This window comes from Caretta caretta, chromosome 26 (assembly GCF_965140235.1).
Source record: "Caretta caretta isolate rCarCar2 chromosome 26, rCarCar1.hap1, whole genome shotgun sequence".
Taxonomy (NCBI): Eukaryota; Metazoa; Chordata; order Testudines; family Cheloniidae; genus Caretta; species Caretta caretta.
This window is the reverse complement of record NC_134231.1, coordinates 3,136,157-3,161,891: the sequence shown is the minus strand read 5'-3', so window position 1 is coordinate 3,161,891 and position 25,735 is coordinate 3,136,157. Positions and strand designations below refer to the sequence as shown.

Sequence of the window (25,735 nt, the reverse complement as noted above, 5' to 3'; positions counted from 1 at the left end):
GAACCCACGGAACAACTTAGATTGGGATGAACTCTTGGGCAGGACTTTGCGTTGTCTTTGTAAGTCAAACCCTAGTAAGGGGAAGGAGAGGCAGTAAATTCTGACTCTACATGGAGCCTGTGGACTCCTCAAACACAAAGCTCACTGCTAACCACCTACATTGTTGTTTGTCTGGATCCATTTTCAATGTCAGGAGGAGATTCCTCAGCCAAATCCAGGCACATATGAGGAATGGAAGCACCATTGTTTTTTCATTCATTATTGTTCTATTGCTTAAAAAGAAAAAAACATTCACACAGGTATCTTATTTGCTTCTCTAACAGGCTCCTGCACACTGAGAAGAGATTTTAACCAAGAGAACTCTGACGAACATCAAAGTCTGCTCATTCAGAGGTTCCCCATGTTCAGCCCCCCTCAAAGCATGTGAGAAATTTAGACTTTTTCTTGCCAGCAGAGTTTCAACCTTCCTTTTGTCCCAAATCATCAGCCTTCCTTAGAATGGATGGATAAATATTGGAGGGGCTTCTTCATTATTGCAGTATCTACAGTTCTCAGAACTCTGTTTTATCCAGCTGCAAGACACATTAAACAATCCAGGCCTAATTTACCATGGGGTTACATTACATGGTGCAAAACTGGAATAACCCCAGGGTGAATCAGCCTTTTTTCTTTCTCGCTAAAAGAGAAGCCTGAAGCTAGTTTTGTTTGTTTGTTTGTTTATGTACTTTGCCTCCAAGTGCTCCTTAGTTGTGTGGGACTGTCAGTCACATTACAGTGGCTGTCAGTCATCAGCATGGCTGATGACAGGTGACAGATGCTCTATTTTCATACATTCATAAGATTTCTGGAAGATAAAGGGGTGATGTGGGAAGTGAAAAAGGAGTAAAGCCATCTCAAGTGAGAGAGCTTTCCCTCTGTGGCATATTTCCACCCACCTTACCTGACAGCTGCTACTTCTTATCCCTGGAAGGGTTCTTTTTCAGGAGGGGGGACTGGGTGGGTTTCCCATTCCTTACTCCAGCTTGTTGTTTGGTTGTTACTTATGTGCAAATGTATTTTTGCTTTGCAGGAGAGAAAGAAGAGGAGGGGGGTTTCTAAGAAAGGTAAAAGCATTAATGGGTCAAGGCCTCCTTTGCATAAGTCCATTATCACCAGGAAGATTCTGCAATAATCATGTTAGGCATGTGCTGTGGAGCATCAGAGTAGCCTGTCTTACCTTGCTTTTGATGTTAGACAGGTTTAAATGCTTTGTACAGATGAGGCGCCTCAGACAGCTGATCAAGACGGCATGTGCTGTTCAAGCAAAGCAGAGGACATTTTTTTTATGTCAACAAATGCTGCATTATTCCAGTGAGAAATAATCTCTGTTGTCACAAAACTGCAAGAAGCAAAGGTGTAGGAGAGGTTCTCTGTGTGTGTGCATGTGAGCTCTGAAGCTGTCGACTTTGATTCTTCAGCTCCAGGATCTTCTAATGCATTGCTTTGGTTTCTATTTATTTTAAGGTTTTTTTTATGTGGTTTAGAGCCAGTGACAAAAGCCCTGGTGGGTGACTTCCATAAAGCAGACACAGGACAGACAATAGACGTCCAATCTTCCCACCCCCCGACTTTGCCCTGCTGATCTGGCTCTGCCCTAAACTGCAAAGGTCACCTGTGTGGCTGAAAGACAGATTGTTATTTTTAATTAGTACTGTAGCACCTCAAGGCCTCCAAAGGAGATCAGAAATCCATTGTGCCAGGGGCTGTGCACATACATAGCGAGGGGCAGTCCCTGCCCAGAAGAGCTGACAATCTAAACAGACAAGACAGAAAAAGAATGGTAGAGGAACACACGTGATGTGACTTGCCCAGGCCACCCAAGAGAACCCACCTCTCCCAATGCCCAGTCTAGTGCCCTATCCACTGGCCCACTCAATCCTAAGCCTCTGATCTATGTGGAGAGTGCCTGATAATTCATTCCCCCCAGAGACTGAGTAGGGGCTATTAAAGTCCTCAACCTCTGAGGGAGTATGGCCTTCCTTGTTCCTCTCCCCAGGCACACATTTATAATATCCCTCTGGTGGAGAGCGCCCAGGGCTAAGAGCGCCATGCTGAAAGCAATGACGTTTTCAGAGCTGGCTGGCTGCCAGCGAGGGCACATTAATAAAATTACTGTGCAGCAATTTGCACACACAATGTCAAACCAATTTTCAAAGGTGTGAGTGTCACCATCCCCTTCATATGGAGGGTGGAGTTGAGGCACAGAGAGAGGAAGTGACTTCCCTAATTGCTCCCAGCAGGTCAGTGGCAGAGCGAGGGACAGAGAGCAGGTCACTTGACTCCCAGATGTGTGTGTCCTGTCCACTGGGCCACACTATAGTATGATTGACAGAGAGCTCTCAGGCTGGTAGGTGAGGAATTGGCATCTTTGGGCAGGCAACTGGGCATCTGTGCCTGTAAACGCCCCGTGTGTGCACTCAGACCTGCATAAACACTTATCCAGACACGCACAGCCACCCATGTAAGAACATCCATTCATACCTATATACATACACAAACGTGTGTACACTGCCCATACCTAGGGACATCCATCATGCACACTAGGGTGAGCAGATAGCAAGTGTGAAAAATCGGGACGGGGTGAGGGGGTAATAGGCACCTGTATAAGACAAAGACCCAAATATTGGGACTGTCCCTATAAAATCGGGACGTCTGGTCACCCTAAGGACACACATACACATGTGCAGATCCTACACACCCCTACACTCACAGCCCATGCTTGTGGAGACACACAGCCACACGCATACACACATGCAGCTAGCTCTGTGGTTTTTTGGCCTGTAACTTGTTCGCCAGCCCCACTCCGCCTCTTCCCCTTCCCCCATTACCTGTAATCCAGCATAGGGTGTCACTGCTCTGCCCTGTGTTGGGTCTCACAGTGCAGCATGTGGCAGGTGCTGACTGACAGATATTTGGTGAGAATCCCAGATTCTATAAATGTTGGATGAGGCCAGCTGGGCATTGACAAAACAAGAGGTGGCTGCTAACACTGAGTTTCATTATTGTCCAAGCAGGGACAGTGAGAGCCCCCGTGGAGATAAGCTACTTCACAAGGGGCCTGAAGAACCATTTCCTTATACAAGCAGGCTTCTCCTCACCCATCTGGGGGCACTTGGACGGCGATGATAAGTGGCAGCAGGAGCAGCACCTCTGAGCACACATGGCCACTCACCCAGAATACGCGTCCCACCTGAGAGCTGCAGAAATGTTCATCTCCTCAGCCAAATTCCAAATAATTGACACCAGAGTCATGCCAGAGCGGCATGAAGTCTCTCCTGTAATGAATCATTGGCCAGTGACCCCCGCTAGATGTTACCTGCTCCACTGCAGGGCAGAAGGCTCTGCACCGCTGCCTGCCTCCATCCATTCATGCCATTCTCCAATCCACTAGGGAGAGGGGGCCTATTCATTGCTGCTCCTGTCCATCAACCTCAGCCATTGTCTGCCCTGCTTGTGGGAGATGGCCTCTGGTGTCACACTGCTACGCAGCATGTACCCCAGTGGCCTGGGGGAGTGGGCCCCATGGGTGGCGGAAATGGGAAACCAAGGATGGAGCTGATGTTGTTTTGCCTGAAAGGTATCGCTGCAATTTCCTGGGTGGTTGGCTCTTCATTAAAAGTTCCAAAAAAACCTTTAATCGAATCTTGGATTTTTTTCTGGTCTCTCAATTTTTTTCCCCTGGCTCTGCGTGAATTTCACACAGGTGGAAAGCGAAGGAGTTGAACTCTTCTCCTTATCCCTCGCCACACAACCGTTGATGGAACAGACTGCCTCGGAAGCGCCTTCACGGGAGGTTTTCCAAAGGAGGCTGGATAGCCCGCTGTCTTGGATGGTTTAGACACAACAAATCCTGCGTCTTGGCAGGGGGTTACACTAGATGACCCTTGCGGTCCCTTCTAACCCTATGGTTCTATGACTGAGCTTCACCCGTAACCAGCGGTAGGGGAGAGAGGGGAGTTCAGTCTCAATTCAATCCCTGACTTCTCTCTGGGGCTGCCAATGCCAGCAGTCTTTGTTGCTGACACATTTCCACTTAACGACATTAAAAATTAATGTCTGATTAGCACCGGCAACGTACTTGCAAGTTGGCCCAGTCTGAGACACAGACAAGGATGGTCCTTGCCCCAGAGAGCTTACTGTCTGGGTGGCAGATACAGAACAAGCCAAGATGCACCATCAGACCCAGAGGAAAAGCCCCGTATTTTTGTTTCTCAGACACTGGCGGGGGGGTGTGTGTGTGTGTTTTTGTTTATTTTTCCTTGCGTTCTTCCTCTAGCAGACTTGCACTACTGGAGACTTCTGAAAAAGTGCTGCCATGTTACTTAGTCCTGTTACTGTTTGGGAACTTAATCTCTATTAACTTGTGGGCATTTCCCTTCTTCCCCAGCCAAGTCCCTTTGCCAGGAGCCCCTGGTGTGCTACTCTTGAAGTTTGTGTTTTTATGCAAGGACATTGGGTAGAAACAGATGCTGGCTGGTGTCTCTGAATCCATCCTGCCTTTTAAAACATCCGTTGACATGAAAGCCTCACCCCCTCCCCATCCCACTTACATAAGAGCTTGAATTTTCAGAAATAGCTACATAAATTTGGAACAAGTTATTTAATAGTTATGAATAATTTTGGGTGCCTCCATTTTTCGTTACTCAGCACCCACCCTCTGAAAATCAGGCCCCTTTAAGGTGTCTCAAATTGGGTATCCAAAACCCCTAGTCCTTTTGGAAAATCTTGGCCGAAGGCTCATATTTATATGCCAGAATAAGTGGCCTGATTTTCAGAAACACTGAGCAGTCAGCAGTTTCCATTAGTACAGGAGCTGCTGGTGGCCCAGCGTTTCTGAAAATCAGGACACTTTTATAGGAGCCTAAATGTAGATTTAGGGGCTTACGTTCACACCTCCATTTTTGAAAATTTTGATCTAGTCTTATACCAATATTTCACACACAGAAACACACATGCTGTCATGCACACGGGCACGCACCAAAAAGAAGCTGCAGCCCCTAACGTTAGACTAATACATCAATCATATTTCCTGAGCTGCCAGCAGTCATGTAACTGCTTAAAGACCTCAACAGCCCTCTGGCACTTAAAGAAAAAAAATCATCTAATTAATCACAGGTGAAACGGCTTGGACCTGCTCCAAAAGCCCCTGAATTTACTGCCAAGCTTTGATGCTAATTTTCTTTCCAAGTAACGCCCTAAAGAAATTTACGATTAGGTAATTGAAGTGATGAATAAAGAGATGCTTAGAAGAAGGAGTGAAGAGAAAAAAAACGCCAACAACCTTGAGTCAAAAGTCTTATATCTCCTCCCCTCCTGAAAGAGGAATGTTAGTCATTGTCTCTGAAAACCAGATTGGATTCTCACCACAGGCTTGGGAAATATTTCTTGTCAATGTTTGTGTAACCAAATAAAACAGAAATAATGGGATCTCTAAACAGATTGTAATATCAGGTGGGCTAAGATGGGAAGGGCTTAAGACTTCTCTCCAAGAGCCACATGCTGTTGAACTTGTATATCTCAGGTGGCTGCTTCCCTGCTCTCCTCTGTAACTAATCTAATCTAATCTATCTATCTTTCTATCTATCTATCTATCATGTTCTTATCCAGGACCCAATTAATATACTGGAATGCAGCTGATGCTTGTTCAATATCTTAAGGGGTGGGGAGTTTTTCCTTTGATTTATTTTTTGAGAGGAAAGAGAACTGAATAGCCTTTGCTTTGTTTTCCAGAAAACGTTTAAAAAGCCTGTTGCTTTGTGAGATAGAGACCCAAGGCCTTGACCATTTAAGATAATTAATTATCCCTTTGTAAGCCTAGAGGTGCTAACCCCAGTCCCCTGGCCCAAGTCCAATTAAAGTAATTACTAGAGCCATGGGAAATGTTCTCAGTGAAACCCAAACCTAAGAGCAAATAGTCTGGTTTTGTGTTTCATTTCACACTTGGAATTCAAACCAGGTTTGTCTAGAGGCAAGTAAGGCTTAATTAAATAACTAGTTAATATTTGTGAAGCATTCAGCAGATTAGAAGAGCTATACTATGAACCCTGGGCATTATTATTCATTTATAGCAAGGTGCCCAAGCTGCCTACTTGTGACTAGGTTCCAGCTTTTGAACCACATCCTGGATCAAGGGGTTGGTTCAGCTCAGAAATGGAGAACCACTTTAAAGTTCAGGCATGTCAGTACCCAGGGATCCAGTTCAGACCCTTTTCTATTATTTCTTTATAGACTACAGTTCTGGGCTGAACCCCGATGGTTTCTGTAGGGAGCCTATTCTTGTGGCCAGTGACCGCGAGGCCTCTCCTATTCTGTGAAGTCTTTTCTTGACGGCCACAGAATGAAAAAGAGCTGCTGTTTCCAGAGGAAAAGCCCTTCTGTGGCCTGGAATGATATTTGCCTTCTAAGACAAAATCCGTCCCCTTTCCTCTCCCCTCCCTTTGTTTCTGGCCCCCACCAGGGTGCAAAGCAACCAACATTCACCAAATCCTCTCCCCTCTGCTCTGGGATTCCGCTCACTGCTACATGATACGCCTGACCTTTCTTTGCTAATAAATAATTGCTGACCCCGTCACTCAGCCCCCTGGTGCTCTGCACAGCACTGTGGGAAGAGTTGCTGGATGATTTTAGAGGGGAGCCGATAGGATAAAAAATGAGAAGGTGGCCGATTAGATCTGAGATGACGGGGATGAGAAATAAAAGCCATTAGAGTCCATTTGCAATGTGCCCTCATTGAGTCAAGTTTCAAGGTGTTTCTCCAGATTATTAATGGTCCGGTAGTGTCTTTTGTACAGGAATCTGATAGACGAAATAACACTCATGTATACACGCTGTAGCCTAGAGGGGGAAAGCAGACTCCCCTCATTTATTTACTTGCAGGGGTTTGAAATACAGTGAATCAGCCAGTTGGGTTACAGACAAAATAAACATTCTTCATTATAGTCTCAGCCCCTTCAGATGCATGTCTCCATAACAGTGCAGTGGTACAAATGAAACTACCCTAGAATCCTAGGACTAAACTCTGCTCTCCACCAGATGGGAGTAAATCTGGAGTGACTCCACTCGTGTAGAGTGCATTGAAGGCTCATTCCCAACCATGGCTCACAGGAGCCAGGTGTGCCTCCAACAGCATGGGCTGTAACCTCATAGCCAGAAGTTTGTCCTGGTTACAGCTGCTGTTTGGTTATCTAAATACAGCTGGGAATCTAATCATCCCCCCAGCTTGCAAATATTGCTTACAGATAATGGGCCAAACACCTCAGTCGGGGGAACTGTTATAACCCCTGCCAACTCCCTCCGGTTGCTTCCCCCAGCCCCACATAATCATCTCACTCTTCTCAGGATTGAGTCCCAAGGCCAAAAGCAGAAGGGGAGAAGAAAAAGGAAACATGGGCAAGGAGAAAAGAGATGTTCAAAGGTAAAATTTGCAGAGATGCCGATGTGAAATGGAAGGTGGGTAAGCTCTGTGCTCCATAGGACTCTGCGGGACAGATTTTCAAAGATGCTGAGCAATCACTACTCCCATTATAATTAATAGAAGCCTCTGAGAATCAGGCCAATATATCTTATACTGCCTATGAAGCACACAGACATTCACATAGGCAGGACGGAGCTTCTCCAACCAGCATTAAATGGCAACATCTGCTTTGCTGTGACTGCTGATTTCCACTAAACTCTGTTCTTCCTATTGTTACCTCCTCCTCTCAGCCCCCTCCCCCATTTATCTGTTTTGCCCTGTCTGACCATACACTGTGAGGTCCCTGGGGCAGGGACTGTCTTCTCTGTAGCTGCATTAACAGCACCTACCACAGAACCTGGCCTGGGGTTCCTAGGAAATATCGTAACACAACCAACAAACACAATAGTAGTAATTAAAACATTTGCAGATTGCAACATTTTCTAGCAATATGGTAATTGCACAACTTTAGATCAAGGTACAGGACTGTCCCTACAAGCATTGCTCAAAACTAATTTTTTTGGTTCTCTTTCTAGCACAAGGCAGATGCTCACTATGTGTGTAAAGGAGCCTGCAATGTTGTGAGCCTGGGATAGCAAAGAGAACAGAATTTACACTGAGAAGAATTCTACATATGGAGAGACATATATTATTTATTGGCCTGTCTGTAAGAGGGGGGAAACTAACTGCCTGGGTCATTCTGGAGGATTACAAGATCTGAAATCCCTGCAGGGACGTTGAGACGAGATTAGAAGAGCAAAGTGTTACTAAATCTCATAACCACCAGCCCCCTCCCTTGTTTTAATGGTCTCACAGTTTATAGTTTTAATAACAGGAATTTGCAATTTGAATGTCCGCAGCCTTGGTCAGTTCTGGGCGCTTAACTATGTTTCTTCCCAGCAGAAGACAGAGATGAACTTAAAACATTCAGTTGGTTTCTAATGAAGCAATGAACCCCCCCCCCCCGCACCCCCAAAACGGGACTCTGCCAGGAGACGGATGAGGCCAGCTGCAGACTCACTCCTCCATCAGGATCAATTACCTCCCAGTGGAGCCCCATCACCTAAGGGAATGATTTAGATAATGCAGAGGATTTTATTTTTCATTCTCAGGCAAAACCTTCTTTGTTGCTCTCCATCCAGCCTTTTCATTTTTTACTTGCAGATATTTCCAGAAACAGAACAGAACGTGGGGGCCCAGTTTTCAGATGATGTAAATCAGCATAGCTCCAGTGGAGTCAAGGGAACTACAGTGATTTTCACCAGCTGCAGATCTGGCCCTGAGTTTATACTGAGACACTGGTTATGTCTCTGCTCCGAACTACTCTTCCACGGGCACACAAATAACTTCTATACTAGCTGGCTACATTGAAATATCTTTATATCTCAGTTCTGCCTGAGTAAGTGCTGGGTATTATTATTATCATACCTTGTGTTTACTGTAGCTGGTTGAAACTTTTCAAATGAAATTATTTTTTCTTTGAAAAATATACTTTTTTCTAAAATGAAAAAAAACCTGGACTTTTTCAAAATGTTCCATCTTCATAACATTTTTGCAACATTATTTTAATCAAAAATTTTCTCAATACCATGGTTGAAAATTTTCATTTGCTGAAAACTGATTTTGCAATAAAAGTCAAAAATTGGGTCTGTTTGCGATCCTGCGAGATAACAGGCGTTTCAAAATTCTGAAGATCTTCATTAAATTGAAGGGGGGAGGGGGGAAATAGAGACCAAACCTAGTGTTTACATCTGCAGTTTGCACAGTGCTTTATGATCCTTCAGCGTGGCCCCATATAATAGGAAGATGTTATTACACTTCCTTTAGTGTTTTGTATATACACGGTTTACTAACCACTAAAGGGCCTAGTGGAATTTCTCTTTGATGTCACCTCTCTTGCCTATATTGTGGTTGCTAGTTGACTCTTTCTCACCTTACCTGCTATGATGCTGCCAGTGGCACTTAGATCTGCTAAACTCCTTCCTCCAGTAAAACCTTAACTAGCTGGATTGAATCTTCTAACACATACATGTCCTTCTCCACCTTGGAAAATATCAAAAGAGAATTCTTCCAGCCTACTACATGTGGTTTATAGCAAAAAGATGCCTATTTACATGGTTCAAATTTCCCTTCAGGTAAACCACTAATTGTACATACAGCTCTCATAATTAAAAGCCACATCTTATAGAACAAAGTCCTCTGTGGAAACAAAGAGAAGGGGAAGATGAAAGCTCCACCAAAGACACATCAGGAGTCCAACTACAGGTCTGTACATGCCTCTCTCCTTCTTCCTATTCTGAGAATCACTCAGAGCCTGAAACCCCTTTTGACATGTAGTTCTTCTGATGATAGATGCTCCCGGCGGCCTCTACAGGCTGCAAACAAACACATCGTTCTTGGTGTCAACTCCTCATTGAAAGGTAATTCCAGTAAGCAACAATTGGCCTCATTTGTTAGCATTAGTCAGCAAACACAAGGCTTAGGTGCCTTATCAAGAGAAAGGGAAACCAGGTTTAAGCCTGCAAAATCAGAAATTTAGAGTCAGGAATCTGTCAGCGCACTGTGAGTTAATGTCACATGCATCCGATGAAGTGAGCTGTAGCTCACGAAAGCTCATGCTCAAATAAATTGGTTAGTCTCTAAGGTGCCACAAGTCCTCCTTTTCTTTTTGCGGATACAGACTAACACGGCTGTTACTCTGAAACCTGTCACTTTTTGGGAAGTGAGTGAAGGGTACCTTGCCATTCTCAGCCTCACCTCCCTGACATGTGAGGACTGGACTGATTATTGTGGAGTTGTGCAGGTAATGGTCACGTCCAGAGCCAGGATGATGATCTAGACAGCCCATTGGCTTAATCAGCTATGGCAAGAAGCAGGATTACAAACTGGTGGGCAAATCATCTGGTCTGGAAAAACAAGGAGTGAGAAACTTATACTAGATGGACATTGGCCTTACCCATTGCATGATCCCAGACTAAAGAGACATTTGGTCCGATTAGCGTGCAGGAGGCAGGAATCGGGACTCGAGGAGCAATCATCTGACAAGAGGCAGGAAAGCAAGACTACAGGAGAAGACCAACAGTAGCCATGGTGAATGTTCATCACGGAGAGATTTAAATTGCAGGAGCCGCTGGTGGGTTTCATAGGTTTAGAAGACTTTGGACAAGCCCCAAGAGATTCATATCCTTATCTTGTGGTTGTATCATGATTCACATGAGCAAGACACCAGGATGAACTGGATTCTTCACTTCATCAAATTCATAAATAGAGCTGGGCAGCATTTTTTGGACAACGTTTACTTGACAAAAAATGGAATTTCGGTTGACCCCAAACTCTTTGCAAATTCACAAAATGGCCGGAGGAGGGAAAGGAGGAGGTAATGCTGGTGCTGCTGCCACGCCCGTCCTCCCTCCCCCTTTATAACCTTTAGCCCCGTGGTTAGGGTACGTACCTGAGGTATGGTTTGAATCCCTGTCCTGAAATAGGGACTTTTTTGATTCACCAAAAAATCTGAAAATTTTTAGATTTGGTTCGATCTGAACAGATTTCCCCCCCCTCCCCCCCCAGGTTTTGGGAAACTGAAAAATCGGTTATTCACCCAGCTCCACTCCTAAATGCAAGAGATATTTCCATCTCATCATTCTCTTCTTTGCTCCCCTTTGATTCTATCCCCACAGCCCCTCTAGTATTACCTAGTATGTGTTGAAATTCACTAACTTCTCCCCTGTTTAAATAGCTCTATCTAGTGTTGCATCTCCACATAGATGCAGTAGTGGGGTACATGCCTGAACTTTCCCGATCATGTATACTTTCTGTCAATATCTGCTCCCCAAATCCCAACCTCAGATGCACCACGCCCAGTGTAAAAATTATCTGGGATTTTTTGGCTGCTTGTTCCCAAAGTCCTGCTCAGGAAGCTGGAAGAACCATCTAAGGACGAATATCACACTAATACATATCTGAAAATCTTTAATCTGGAATTGCCACTAGAATAGGTTTCCTGGAGTGATTCCCATCACTTCTCCTACCTGGATCAGAAGTACAGTGCGACAGCCTTGCTCATGGCATTTTAGTCCATCCAGTTCCAGCTGAAACAAAAAAAATGAAGAGGTCGCCTGTGACCCTTTAAAGTCGTAAACACAATTCAGAGAACAGGGACAAACCTCTGCCCTTGTTTCCACCTAAGCAACCTTGCTGGCTTCAGTGAGGTTGCTCTGGTGTAACAGGGTTTGGCCCATGTGCTTGACTCAAATTTAGGGTTGCCAGTTTTGGTTGGATGTACTCTTGGAGGTTTCATTACATGACATAATCTTTAATTAAAGATTAATCTTTAATTCCTGGAGACTCCAGGACAATCCTGGAGGGTTGGCAGCTCTACTCAAATTATGATTTGGAAAATGCAGATAACTAGGTAAGGCACTGCACTCTACCACATTCTCGCAGCTGCTAGATGATCTGGATAATTACTGGCTCTGTGTGTCTCAGGCTCTAGGTAACCAGAAGCTTAGTATGGTGCTAGCTCTAATTTCAGGCTTGTCAGTAGTTCTTTGCTGTGCTTCACAGAGCATCAGAATCCCCCACGATGCAAAATACAGAGCAGATGTGAGCCATGAGGAAGGAGCAAACAGTTAATGGTGAGCACACAAGTGGCCTCCCTTGAGCTGCAGTTTTGTTTATTGATTTTTATTTTTTTAAAGTGCAACTCAACACTTCCCCACACACACTCAGGATACTCACAATTAGGAGGAGTTTTTGTGGTTGGTGCCTGTCATTGTGAACCAGCCGGAGCAAGGCTCACTCTTGAGAGTGAATGTCTTGGTCCAGGAACACTGCAGATACAGGCCTAGATTTTCAGAGGTGGCTAGTGACTAAGGGAGGCTGTTTTCAGGTGCTCAACTTCAGACATCTTAGAGGGGTCTGATTTGCAGAACATGCTGAGTGCCCACGCTCTGAAAATTAGGCCCCTGGAAACTGTCTCAAGTTAGGCATCCAAAAATAGAGGCATGCAAAATGACCACTGACTCTGACAATCTTGCCCTGAGAGCCTTATTCTCCTCTGACCTGCAGCATGTGTCACGATTGACCCTTGTGTAAAATGCTGACATTCGGATTTGGTAGTGTCCTACACCCACTTTGTGTGGGTGTCAATGACAACACAAGATGCAGGGCAAAAGGAGAGTCAGGCCCATAGACTTCAGGCAGATTCTGTACAAGCTTCCCCTCCCCACAGCTCTGCCCATGCACCATAGGGTATGTCTACAATGCAAAAAAAAAAAAAAAAGACCCACAGCCACCAGTCCCAGAACCCAGGTCAACTGACTTTGTCTGAAAGGGCTCGCACTGATGGGCTAAAAATACCCACGTAGACCTGTGGGCTTGGGCTGGAGTCTGTGTGCTGAGGCCTGGTAAGGGAGATGGGTCTCAAAGGCCAGGCTCCAGTCTGAGCCCAAATGTCTACACAGCTATTTTTAGCCCCATAGTGTGAGTCCTACAAGTTCGAGTCAGTTGACCTAGGCTGAGATTTGCTGCCACGGGTCTTTTTTTTTTTGCAGTGTAGCTGTACCCCAAGTCGTGACCTGAAACATCCCTTAAGCCTCCAATCTGGCATCTTCCCCCGGTCCAGCTCTGCTGAGGCACTTCAGCCCTAACTTGCACCTCCTCCCCCCTCCCCGCCCCCACTGATGTCTCAGTTCTGGGCTCACCACCCAGCTCTGCCAAGGCCCCTTAATTCTGAGCGACCGTGTCCTGGGGCTGTTCTCTGTTGGAGCCTCTTCCTGGGGAGGATTGTCAGCCATGTCAAACTGTGTGGCTGTCTTGACATGTGGGCCAACATCCATATCCAGGAAGGGTGGAAACACCAAACATATTTTCACCTGAGATCCAAATCACTGTTGAACTCAGCTGCCTAGAGGCGGAAATGCCTATTGAGTGAGCTAGAGGAATGTAGCTTTATTTATTTGGGGCCAAAGCCTTAGAGGGATTAACACCTACAACTCAAAGTCAATGGAATTCACAAAGTCTCAGCGCCGCTCAGGATCTGGTCTTTGTTGTTTTTCATTCAAAATCCAGCAAGTTAAGCCTGGGCAGCAGCACCCGACGTTCTGGCCAGAGAAACATCTGTGACTATGCAGTGTCATTTGCATAGTGAAACCCCTCTAATCCCTTGAGCATGTCGCTCTGCAGTGACATTTCCAGGACATCCACTCTCCAAAAGGCACGAAGTAGCCATGGATTAGAGTTTAAAATAGAAACTTGTTTGTCTTTGTGTAGAGCAAACGATTGCTAGGGAGAAATTGCAATGAATGCACGCAGTGGAATCGCCTGGCACTTGGCAGTTGTACAGTTCAAAGGGGCTTGTGGGAACAGGTGATGGGAGCTGCTCTGCTTTTCACAGTAGGAGGAAGTTCAGAGTAACTGAGAAACTTTAGCTCCTCTCTCTCCCACCAGTTCAACTCCATGACTTCAATAGAGTTAACCCTAAATAGCAGCAGCCTAAGTGAGTTGAGAGTCAGGCCTATAGAGTTTATGCAACCACTAATCACAAGTACTGAACACGCAGTCTATCAGGAGGTTGAAAACTGGATTGAGGCTCTAGTTTTTAACACAGCACAAAACCGGGTGATCCTTGCTCAGTTGCCATGGAATAACCCTCGCATGAGGCTGTGAGAAGCCTCTCATGGTTCTCCCCACCACCAATCTTCCACAAATTCTTCCTGCTTAATTAATGACAGCAGTGCATATTTACAAGCTGGAGCCTCCCTTGTTTGCAAATGTGTCACAGGCAACACCCTCCAAGCCAGCTCCAAGTTCTCACTGTAGAGGATGTTCCAGGCTGGCTTTAGTTAGAGGAGCTGGCCTTAGGCTATCACAGTATCACATGCCCTTGGGCACTCATGGTTGCTCGGGTTTTTATGGTACTTTTCATAAGAGTACGGATTTTGTTAGCTCTGGTTTCCTAGCCATATTCCCTTGGGCTAATTAAATTATGTCTCCCTTGCAGTAGTTTCCTTTGAATGTGATCTTGTTCTTAACTGATTAATAATGTGGGATTTCAGCTATCCCCATTCTGACTGGGAATATGTCACCTCAGGACGGGATGGAGATAAAATTTCTAGACACTGTTAATGACTGCTTCTTGGGACAGCTAGACCTGAAACCCACAAGGGGAGAGAGAATTCTTGATTTAGCCCTAAGTGGAGTACAGCATCTAGTCCAAGAGGTGAATATAGTTGAACTGCTGGTAATAACGACCATCATGTAACTAAATTTAACATCCTTTTAGGGAGGGAAATACCACAGAAGCCCACCACAGTAACATTTCACTTCAAAAAGGGTAACTACACAAAAATGAGGAGGCTAGTTAAACAGAAATTAAAAGGCAGTCACAAGAGTGAAATACCTGCAAGCAGCACGGAAACGTTCTAAAAACACCGCAATAGAGGCTCAAACTAGATGTAGACCCCAAATAAAAAAAACAGAAAGGACCCAAAAAATGCCACTCGCTAAACAACAAAGTAAAAGAGGCGGTTAGAGACAAAAAGACATCTTTTAAAAATGGGAAGTCAAAACCTACTGAGGAAAATAGAAAGGAGCATACACTCTGCCAAGCGACGTGTAAAAGCAGAATTAGCCAGGCCAAAAACCAAAACAAAACTGAAGAGCAACTAGCAAAAGACATAAAAATTAACAGCAATTTTAAAAAGTATATCAGAAGCTCCTAAGCAGGATAGGTTCCTAACTCCTGTAGATAGAGATGGGAAGATTTTCAAAGGGCAGATAGATGCCCAACCCCCATTGAAAGTCAATGGGAGATGGGTGCTTAATTTCAATTTGTGCCTTTGACGGTCTCCCCCATCACTATTTTATATATACCCTAAAATCATAGAATATAAGGGTTGGAAGGGACCCCAGAAGGTCATCTAGTCCAACCCCCTGCTCGAAGCAGGACCAATTCCCAGTTAAATCATCCCAGCCAGGGCTTTGTCAAGCCTGACCTTAAAAACCTCTAAGGAAGGAGATTCTACCACCTCCCTAGGTAACGCATTCCAGTGTTTCACCACCCTCTTAGTGAAAAAGTTTTTCCTAATATCCAATCTAAACCTCCCCCACTGCAGCTTGAGACCATTACTCCTCGTTCTGTCATCTGCTACCATTGAGAACAGTCTAGAGCCATCCTCTTTGGAACCCCCTTTCAGGTAGTTGAAAGCAGCTATCAAATCCCCCCTCATTCTTCTCTTCTGCAGGCTAAACAATCCCAGCTCCCTCAGCCTCTCCTCATAACTCATGTGTTCCAGACCCCTAATCATTTTTGTTGCCCTTCGCTGGACTCTCTCCAATTTATCCACATCCTTCTTGAAGTGTGGGGCCCAAAACTGGACACAGTACTCCAGATGAGGCCTCACCAATGTCAAATAGAGGGGAACGATCACGTCCCTCGATCTGCTCGCTATGCCCCTACTTATACATCCCAAAATGCCATTGGCCTTCTTGGCAACAAGGGCACACTGCTGACTCATATCCAGCTTCTCGTCCACTGTCACCCCTAGGTCCTTTTCCGCAGAACTGCTGCCTAGCCATTCGGTCCCTAGTCTGTAGCTGTGCATTGGGTTCTTCCGTCCTAAGTGCAGGACCCTGCACTTATCCTTATTGAACCTCATCAGATTTCTTTTGGCCCAATCCTCCAATTTGTCCAGGTCTTTCTGTATCCTATCCCTCCCCTCCAGCGTATCTACCACTCCTCCCAGTTTAGTATCATCCGCAAATTTGCTGAGAGTGCAATCCACACCATCCTCCAGATCATTTATGAAGATATTGAACAAAACTGGCCCCAGGACCGACCCTTGGGGCACTCCACTTGATACCGGCTGCCAACTAGACATGGAGCCATTGATCACTACCCGTTGAGCCCGACAATCTAGCCAGCTTTCTACCCACCTTATAGTGCATTCTTCCAGCCCATACTTCCTTAACTTGCTGACAAGAATACTGTGGGAGACCGTGTCAAAAGCTTTGCTAAAGTCAAGAAACAATACATCCACTGCTTTCCCTTCATCCACAGAACCAGTAATCTCATCATAAAAGGCGATTAGATTAGTCAGGCATGACCTTCCCTTGGTGAATCCATGCTGGCTGTTCCTGATCACTTTCCTCTCATGCAAGTGCTTCAGGATTGATTCTTTGAGGACCTGCTCCATGATTTTTCCAGGGACTGAGGTGAGGCTGACTGGCCTGTAGTTCCCAGGATCCTCCTTCTTCCCTTTTTTAAAGATTGGCACTACATTAGCCTTTTTCCAGTCATCCGGGACTTCCCCCGTTCGCCACGAGTTTTCAAAGATAATGGCCGATGGCTCTGCAATCACAGCCGCCAATTCCTTCAGCACTCTCGGATGCAACTCATCCGGCCCCATGGACTTGTGCACGTCCAGCTTTTCTAAATAGTCCCTAACCACCTCTATCTCCACAGAGGGCTGGCCATCTCTTCCCCATTTTGCGATGCCCAGCGCAGCAGTCTGGGAGCTGACCTTGTTAGTGAAAACAGAGGCAAAAAAAGCATTGAGTACATTAGCTTTTTCCACATCCTCTGTCACTAGGTTGCCTCCCTCATTCAGTAAGGGGCCCACACTTTCCTTGGCTTTCTTCTTGTTGCCAACATACCTGAAGAAACCCTTCTTGTTACTCTTGACATCTCTGGCTAGCTGCAGCTCTAGGTGCGATTTGGCCCTCCTGTTCAATGTGAGTAGGGAATGGGGTTCTGGATGGCTCAATTTTGGAATGTACGAATTGAGACACTTTCAAGGGGCCTGCTTTTCAGAGATGGGTGCTCAGCAGTTTCTCCTTCTTTCTTTCTGTCTCACCAGTCCAATCTTCAGAGGTGCTAAGTCAATGGAAGCTTTTGGTGTCCAGCACCTCTGAAACACAGCCCTGCATATTTTCCATCTAATTCTGCAGCGGCATTTCCCGCTGGTTAATAGCGAGCACCTGACTGATTTATTGCTCCTAATGTCTCTTGGTTTGTAATAAAGTTTTCAGCAGCTCTGTCAAGCTCTCCCTCCACCCACATCCCTGCACACACACACATCCCCACGCTCGCTTTGTTCTTCTCGCACATAATGTCAACTCATAAACCTTTCATCAAGTCAACCAGGTGGAAAAAACCCATTACTGAAAGAAGTGCTCATTCAGGTTGGGGAGGGGAAACAGTGGGGAAGGAGAACGCTCCCCAATGGGGGGGAAAAAAAGGCGTTATGCACTTTTAGCTGAAAAGCCAGCATTGCTCTGTACCCCAGGTGCCAGGCCTCTGAGAAGCCTGACAAATCTCTCATCCTGGTGACAGGGTATGGAATGTGCTGTGTACATATTCAAAGAGGTAGCGCTTTGGGCCTAATACCGGGTGATGAAAGGGAGGCTTCAGCACACCCAGGCTCCGCCTGTTCAAACAAAAATGCTCGTGCTTTTGAGGGGCATTGGCTTGTATAGGAGTCTCCCTGCATACACACCGTCCTCTCCACCCCCTGTCAGAGGTGTGTTCTAGCCGTGCTGGAGGCACTAATGCACTGAAAGATGATGTTGGCTACTCGATACGGCAGGTGATGGATGCTTCAGCGGAAGCCACGCTGCACGGGGAAGGTGCTGAAAAGTAGCCGTGTGGGGGGAAGGGATGGGTGAGATGTGGAGAGCAGGCAGTATCTTGTGGATCACTTTGTATTCAGACAACATGTGATTGAGAAAGTGCTGGTAGCAGTGGGTACTCAGAGCCCAGGCAATGCAGGATGCGGTGCCAAGAATGCCTTGGTGAGCTGCCAACTGCAAGAGGCTTTTGTGCTTTCCATATACAGTCCTGGAAAGGCTCAATGCCGCCAGGTGCTGAGCACCCTCTGTTCCCACCAGTGTCAGTGAGGAGCTTGGGGATCTAAACACTGCGCTGGACTGGGCCCCAAATCAACTGCATCTCTACAAAAGGAGGAAGGACGGGCTTGTGGATGAGGCAATGGAGTAGGACTCAGGAGATCTGGTTTCACACATTCCCTTTGTGACCCTAGGCAAGGGCACTTAATCTCTCAAGGTGAGGAGCCACAGGTCTCGTGCTGGGGTCTGCAGGCCCCCAGGCAACTGCCACATCCCAGCTGCCACCCAGCAGCTTGCTAGTAACTAGTGGGCCGACTGGCTAATGGAACCCCGGCCCCATAGAGGCACCGTCACTGGGTGTCCTGCCTGGAGGAATGCCCAGCACCAACGGTTGGTCCTGCTGCGCTATTTAAGGCAAGAGGAGGTACAGGAAGTTGTCTTTAGAACTAAATCCCTGGCTGGCTGCTACACTGGACCCAGCTTTCTTGCCTGACTCCTGCCTTCTTGACCTGTTCTTGGTTCCTGCCTTGTTCTTGATCCCTGCCTCTGGTCTCTGACACCCAAAGCCAGCTCTGACCCGTGGTTCATCTCTGATGCCTGCTCCAACCACAAGCCCTGGTTGTGAACGCCTCATCTATAAAACAGAGATGATCATACTCCTTTCTCACACTGTTTGTCTCTCTAGATTGTAGGTTCTCTGAGGCAGGTGCTGTTTTTTTGATGCCCACATGTAGTGTACAGCACAATGGGACACAGATCCCAATGTGGTCTCTAGGTACTACTGGAATACAAATAATAGAGTCGGCCCCCCAGAATATGTATGAACTCGGGGAAGGGGTGACTAGAGCTGGTTTCGGGTGTGTGTTTGGGAATTAACAATTTCATAGACACTTTTTGAAAGATTCTACTGTTTCATTTTAAATTTCAGTATCTTGTCAACATTTTTGAATTGGTGAAAAAATTTCAACCAGTTCTATCAGTGTTTGAAAGAAGTCGCAGTATTTTTAAATGAAATTATGTTTTCTTTTCTACCCAACAAAATAAAAATCAAATTTTCAAAAAAATTTAAAAGGTTGAATTTCAAAATTCAGAAAATTGCAACCATCTCTAAATAGGACTGAGTGGAGGCCGAATGACGGAGATGCTTTTCCTCCTATGGTGCAGGATACTTAGACTTGGTAGAATTCACTGTTTATGTTTTTATAATTTTGATGGACAATGTTGATTATTTTAAGAATTTTTTTTATTTTTGTCAATTTAAATTTTCACAGTTGTGGGAAACTATGAGGGGTCAGACAATAATTATTTAATGATGGTAGATGTTGGGATTCAGAAAGTTAAAGCTCTATAACAGTTAAAACATAAATTGTCAACATCACATGTCAAAATAAACAAAATAAATATCCTTAAACCAAACTCTAAGAAGTTTTCAGGCAGCATTTTTCTTACTTTGCCACTCTGTAAACTTTTATTATTATAGATGGAAATATTTTTCCATTGGTTTGTGTGCATATGATGAAATTGACAGTTACCAATAAAAGTGTGATGATTTCAAGCCTTCATTTGAAATAAACCAAAATGTTTCACTTTGATCTGGAGCATTTTTTAATATTAAAGAAAAAGAAAGCAAATTTCCAAACACAGTCAGCTCACATGAACAAATCTAAATTTTTAATTTAAAAAATGTGGAAATAAAAACAATTTTTTAGGGTTCATGGGTTTTTTGTTTTTGTTAAATGAAACAACTTCATGAAATCCACAAAAATTAGCAAAATGTTTTGATGTCACTCAATCTGCATCTCTCTCTCACACACACGCATGCACACAGTTAAAAAATGTCACTCACCTCAAGGTGAAAAGGAGTGAAGAGCCCTTCATAGCCACAATCCCCAGCCTCTCCTACCCCAAACAAACACACTTAAGTGTATCCCAGAGCTCAGAAGCCAGCTGTTGAGCACATTATGGGCAATTATGATATGAAAATGATGAGCATTTATCAACCCCAAATCCCTCTCCCTTAGTGCTACCACAACTGCTAAGGCTATAATAATTCTTTCCCATCTTCCTTCCTACCATCTCAAAGAACTTTTACATAATTACTCTTCTTGATATCCCTCTGTTATTTCCACTGTCATTATCCTCATTTTACACATAGGGAAATTGAGGCCAGAAAAGGGATGTGGCTTGCCCAAAGTCACACTGTGAGTCAGTGCCACGGTCTAGAATAGAACCCAGGAGTCCTGACACTCAGTCCACTGCTCTAGCATTAGACCCAATTGTCTCCCAATCAATGGTTCGTCATTAGATCTGGTAAAAAAAAAATAATCAAAACTTTTTTTTCCGATGGATTATGGCCAGTTTTGACAAACAGAAATTGGCATGAGGCAATATATGTCTTCATCTGAAGTTTTTGTGTTTTCACTGAAAAAAACAAACCCACAAAATCCCAACATTCGTCAGTTTTTTGACAACCAAAACATGATGGTGAAGGTGGGGCAGGAAATGAAGAAAGGTTGGTTAGCAACAGAGATGGGGAGGTTTGTTTCTAGAATTTTTTAAGACAAAGAGGCTGCCGTCAACTTCTGCCACCCTGCCTGCTACCCAGAGTTTCAGCAATAGCAAAATAGCCATTATTTCCACATAAATTAATTCAAATCTCTCATCTACAACATATGGGGTAAGAAAGGGGACATCTGGTTCATGTTCTAGATGTCAGAACCACTCACCCAAGCACGCACTAATACTACAAGATGTAACTTGACTGCGTGCATTAGCGTCTCCCCACCCTCTGTCTCCCAGAGACCTGATGCTGTTGTCTCATTATGGTGCTGCCATTTACATTGTCAATAGCAATAATAACAACGCAGTACTTGGCATTGCATAGACCCTTTCATCCAAAGAGCTCAGAACACTTGACAACACAGGTAAATATTACTAACTTAGCAAAACCCCTTTATTGTTATTATTTCTTTGTCCAATAGCACCTAGGGACCTCATTGTACTAGACACTACAAACACACAGTGAAAGAAAAGGTCCCTGCCCTAAAAAGTTTATCATCTAAATAGACAAGACAGACACAGGGTATGTCTCCACTGCCGTGGCTACAGCAGCCCAGCTGCAGTGCAGTAGTGTAGATGCTTCCTACGTTGACAGAAAGGGTTTTTCTGTTGACGTAGGTTATCCACCTCTTCAAGAATTCTTCCATCAACATACCTGTGTCTGCAGTGGGGGTTAGCTCAACCTAACTACCGCACCCAGGGCGCTAAATGTTTTGCAGCCCTGAGTGAAGTAGCTAGGTTGAACTAAATTTAGGTGTAGACCAGGTCAAAGAGAAGGAGCAGAAACAGAGGCATAGAGCAGTGAAGTGACTTTCCCTGTAGAGCTAGGAGAAGAACCAAGGTCTTGGATCCTAACCCACTGCCCTCTGGTTTGGACCATAATTGCTGCAAACATGGCATCTTATTAGAGTGGGTGAATTTTTCAAAAGTGTCTACATGACCTAGGAGCCTGACCCATTGATTTAGGCTCCTAAGGAACTTGGATGCCTTTGAAAATTTTACCCAGCGTTACCACAGTATTTGAATAATAATGATTATAATAATAAATCTGGTTTGCTTTTTCTATAGCCCCTTCCATTCAGAGATTTAAAACTCTAATTGATGGATCCTCACAGCCCTCTGTGCGATGCAGCATTGGAGATTCCTGAATGATTCGCAGCAAAAAACAGATTTGGTGAATTTCACGTCTCTTTTGGCTCTGGAAATCTCTGAAAGCACATTGCAAATGCCTGGGGTTTACTCAAGGATTTGGTATTGTGAGTTTTATTGTTTTTACTTGGTGGAATGATCACAAACGGCTCTCTGTGATTATTCGATACCTGATTATACAAAATCCGTGTTGGTTTGTTTTGGCTGGTCACCTAAACAATATGGGTTCTCTGAAACTAACTCATATCCTTATAGGGAATCTTGAAGAGGGCAGAGGAGGACAGAGTCTCAGCTGGTGCCAACTGGCTCCACTGACATCACAAAGGCCCTGCTTAATTAGGAAAGATGCTTAAGCATGTGTCTATCTTTAAGCACATGCTTAACTCCCATTGAAATAAGTGGAAGTTAAGGATGATCTTAAAGTTAAGGATATGATTAGGTGCTTTACTGCATTGGGGCTCAGATGGGGATCTGGTCTTGAGACTTTGAAACGCTTAAGGGAGAAGAAGCCGATTATGAGGATTAAGGAATGTGAGGAGATTCTGTAGCTTTTCTTTTCTGGGCTGTACAGTCCTTGCCTGAAGATCATGCTTAGTAATTTTAATCTCGCATAAAATGCTGTGGCTGGGTATCGATACGCAAGGCAACTCTGGAAATCAGGGCAACTTGATCATCTGTCTAAATTTGACTGGAGGGAGGTAGATTGTCAAAGGCCCAAGAATCACAAAAAGATTTGAAAGTCAAGGGCACCTAACTCCTATTTCTGCCTCTGAAAAGCTCCCCTTTGGTACCTAATTTTCGACATTTGGTCTAATGTCCTTGTTGAACTTTGCAAAGTCAGTGTCATTTCACACCATTTATATTACATGCAGGCTGATTAAATGAAAAACACCATGGTGACAAAAGGTGAAGAAGGGGACACAAAACTAACCTGGCTTTGCCAAGAGATTGAAAGTACACTGTGGTCCATGTGGATGTCAGAGTCTGCCCTCCCACCCCACATCTCTCCCACAAACACACTTTGTAATAGAATAGAAACCTGAAACTTCTGCCTCCAGACCAAAGTCATGCCATCTCTGCAGTGCAGTAGCTAGGAAACCAGCATGGCAAACCTAGTAACCCTTTGACATGGGGTGGTTCTCGTTTACTACATGATGCAATGTTAAGCAACCCTTTTGAGAGTACTAGAGTGCCATGGAGATTGTTGGCCTTAGGAGGTGAAGGGGCTTGTCAAAGAGAAACTGAGCAATTGCAACAGACTGGAGTTTCCTGCATCTAAAATTCCTCTACAGGCAAAGTTAATCGATTTTTCAAAGATTTTATTTGGGAAGAAAAGGCCACAATCCCAACTTTCCCTGCACAAACTCCCCAGTCAGAAGCACCAAAAGGTTTCTGCCAGGGGATTTTTCATCAAGGTGGATTTTCCCGAGGATGTATTTGTGTGTTCATATGTCATGGTTTCCCAGTATCACAGGCTCTGAATAGTGTCATGGGCACAAGCAGAGTGAAATTCTGAGGCATGGCAAAATCTATCCCTGCGTATTCTTCATTCCGTGCCAGTTAGCCTCCTGCTGGAGACTTCTCCCTGCCAACATGGGGGAAGGAAGAAGAGGCCAAACATAGGTTAGGTCTACAATGGAGCTGGAAGGTATAAATTCCAGCTTGAGTAGACATACCTGTGCTAACTCTGGTTGAGCTAGCATGCTAAAAATAGAGCGCAGCCACAGCGGTGCAACTACCAGGACTGGATAGTCACGCAAGCGTTATTCCATCAGAAACCCGAGGTGTGTACTTGGGCAGCCAGCGCATCCCTCCGCTCATGCCACCAGGGGTACACTCCACATTACTCCTCCAGCTCCAGAGGGGCATAGTTGTCAACCATGGTCTTTATCCTGGAGCTTCAGATGATCTTTTAGGTACCCTGGCCCCAGGCCATGGAGTTCTGTGAAGATAGGGACCCAAGACCTTGATTTTATGCTTCAGAGGAAGGCCATAGATCCCTGTATATTACACCAGGTCAATTGTCCAATATTGTACATGGGTGAAAATATTCTTTTCTGACCCCAATAGCCCGTAGCAGGGAATTAGATGAGGGTTTTTTTTAAAAAAAAATAAAACAACAACCCTGCAAAACCACAAATATTATTGATGGCCATAAAATTATCCAGACTCTTTAAAACCCAGCCAAGTTACAGTATTTGCCATGAGTTTATTTGCTGCACCATTAACGGACGCCATACAAAATTTCGTGTATGCCTCTGGAATGGACCCTGCACCTCTGCTTAAGCAGTTGCTGTTGTGTTATTTTTCTTGTATGCTTCATTCTGGGTTCTTTGCCCTACATTTTTGTCTTGAAAAAGATGAGTGAAAAGTTGGTAGGTGGGTTTTGTGTGTGTGTGTGTGTGTGTGTGTGAGATACACAATCTCTTACAAACTCTGATGGAAGGGCATTCTGCTATGTGACAGATGTTTCATGTTAATATCAGATTTCGGAGGAGTGTGGCATCTTTGAAAATGAGACACAGTTCTTATCCAAAATCATGCATGTGAATACACCCCCATTTTGGAAGAGAACAGGAGCCAAATTTGCAAACGGCCTCTATCTTCGGGCCAGATTCTGCCACAGGTTGAGTAGTAACTTATTCCTCAAGTAGTTCCACTGCTGGCAGTAGTAGTGTTGCTACGGCCATGATTTTATGGTGAGTCTCACAGTATTTGATATTTTTTTTAAAGCCCCAGCTCCTCGAGTCATGGGATTATGTGAACATCAGGGTGGTCTGCCCCCTTATGGCCGGGGAGAAGGCCAGCGAGCAGGTGCTGGGAATCATCTGACTCAGCTGAACCACATGAAATGATTGTGTTTGATGATTCCCGGGTAGGGGATATAAAGGAGGGGCCTAGCTCCAGGCAGAAGGCTAGGACCAGGAGAAGGCTTGGAGTACACTCTCCTGTGGTTACAGCAGAAGACTATGAGAGGGCAAGCAGGCCATGTGGAACCCCCCCCAGATCACAGATGGTTTTGGCCATTAATCTGGCCCTACAGTCTTAGTTAGGAACACAACTGTTACTTTATGTCAGTGGCTCTCAGCCTTTCCAGACTACTGCACCCCTTTCAGGAGTCTGATTTGTCTTGCCTACCCCCAAGTTTCACCTCCCTTAAAAACTACTTGCCTACAAAATCACACATAAAAATACAAAAGTGTCCCAGCCACACTATTACTGAAAAAAATGCTTTCTTTCTCCCTTTTACCATGTAATTATAAAATAAATCAATTGGAATATAAATATTATACTTACATTTCAGTGCATAGTATATAGAGCAGTATAAACAAGTCATTGTCTGTAGAGAATCTTAGTTTGTCCTGAGTTTACTAGTGCTTTTTATGTAGCCTGTTGTAAAACTAGGCAAATATCTAAATGAGTTGATTTACCCTCTGGAAGACCTCTGCGTACCCTGAGTTGAGAACCATTGCTTTATGTTATTGCTCAGTGTTTCCCTTTGTACCTCTGTGTGTGTTGGCAAAGAATGAACAGGGTCCTGAAGTAGAGGCTACAAACTGAACTGGGTGTGCTGATTATTTTACCCCGGCTGATGATGGGATGCAGCAGCCTACAGTGAGAATCTCAGCTTTCAGTTAAAAAAAAAAGAGTAAGTTTCTAGCCCTCATGGTTATAGAGAGAAGCTTGAAG

At 44.7% G+C, this 25,735-nt stretch overlaps 1 long non-coding RNA gene across 1 annotated transcript in view; it reads right to left on the bottom strand.

The window, feature by feature from the left end:
- The window catches only part of LOC125626393 (uncharacterized), a 41,070-nt gene extending 15,641 nt beyond the window's left edge, over positions 1–25,429 (bottom strand). Inside the window, exons 1-2 of the long non-coding RNA XR_007353762.2 lie at positions 25,343–25,429; positions 11,521–11,580 (exon numbers count right to left, since the gene is read on the bottom strand). This is a non-coding gene — a long non-coding RNA (uncharacterized LOC125626393). The remainder of the gene's footprint in view (positions 1–11,520; positions 11,581–25,342) is intronic.
- Positions 25,430–25,735: the final 306 nt, after the last annotated feature.